Source organism: Tamandua tetradactyla, chromosome 15 (assembly GCF_023851605.1).
Source record: "Tamandua tetradactyla isolate mTamTet1 chromosome 15, mTamTet1.pri, whole genome shotgun sequence".
Classification (NCBI taxonomy): domain Eukaryota; kingdom Metazoa; phylum Chordata; class Mammalia; order Pilosa; family Myrmecophagidae; genus Tamandua; species Tamandua tetradactyla.
This window is the reverse complement of record NC_135341.1, coordinates 57851463-57852735: the sequence shown is the minus strand read 5'-3', so window position 1 is coordinate 57852735 and position 1273 is coordinate 57851463. Positions and strand designations below refer to the sequence as shown.

The 1273-nt window shown below is 42.7% G+C and overlaps 1 non-coding gene across 1 annotated transcript; it reads left to right on the top strand.

Annotated features, from left to right (window-relative positions):
- The first annotated feature begins 919 nt into the window (after positions 1-919).
- LOC143658200 (U6 spliceosomal RNA) lies at positions 920-1026 on the top strand. Its single transcript, XR_013163202.1, has one exon. It is a non-coding gene; the product is annotated as a U6 spliceosomal RNA (small nuclear RNA).
- Positions 1027-1273: the final 247 nt, after the last annotated feature.

Genomic DNA, 1273 nt, shown 5'->3' with positions numbered 1-1273 from the left:
GCACCTCCTCTTATTGTTTTCTATTATTTGACAGACGGAGGCAGGACTCACAGCACACCCACAACTCTCCAAAGAAATCCTCTCCACAGTTCCAACTGCATTCTTACCATCTCTGATCTTTTTTATAAGGCAATTTGGGGTCCACTAAGAGTCTCAAATCTAGCAGATAACTCCTTTGCAGTCCTGCTTTGGCGGCCTAACGCCGTGCTCATGTTTTTGTCTGTTTTGACTAAGACCACAGTGTTGGTTGTGTCTTATTGGGGAAATAGAGGCTTTCTCTTCCTCAGCCCTGGCCCAAAGTGTAGACTGAGTTCCAGGCTTCTTAGCCTGGAGTGGCAGCAGTGAGCATGCATTAGCATTTTTAAGGTTTGGCGGGACTCAAAGAAGTGTTTTCTGTTAACCTTTCCAGCCTGCCTGAGGCCCCAGCCTTCCTGTAAGTACGCCCTTTCTCCTTGCCAACATCTCATGGACATTAAATCAAGAACACTCTGATAAATAACTTTGAAAAGCAACCCTGAAAAAATGCTAAGTCTAGTCGGTACCCCTCAGAGTGAGGCATTCACATGAAAAAACATTACCCAGAAGCAGTCCACATTCCTCCATGGCAGGGGCTAATATAACGAGAGATGTTTGCCAATTGCAAATCAGCAAAGTCTGGGGGATGGGAGGAGCCTGCAGCTTAATTTTAACTCTATGCTGCTTTCCCTTACTGTATTTCTCTGGAAAATAATTGAAGTTGGGTTTTGTATAGTTTGAGTGGAATTCACCAAAGAAGGAAAAAACAACACCTTAGATGATTGTCACATGAAGGAATAAATTCTACTTGCTCTGTTTATGGGGTGGGCAACCTGTTAAAACACTGCTGGCTGAATTAGCTTTGGATTAAATATCTGAAGGCAATAAATTAAAGTTACCTCAGGTGCTTACTTCAGCAGCACATGTACTAAAATTGGAATGATACAGAGAAGATTAGCACGGCCCCTGTGCAAGGATGACACACAAATTTGTGAAGCATTCCATATTTTTTAGAAAAAAGAAAAGTTACATCAGGTGACTCATAGGAAAGCCACTTTCCCTTTCTCTATACTCCCACTGGTTCTTGAGTATACATCATAACCATCTGAAGGGCATATTAAAAACACAGATTGGGTAAGTCTGGGATGTGGCCTGGCAGTGTGCATATCGGACAAGTTCCCAGGTGATGCTGAAGCTACTGGTCTGGGGTCAATTATTATCAATGCTTATCCTAAACAGTATGATGGAATGATCGTAC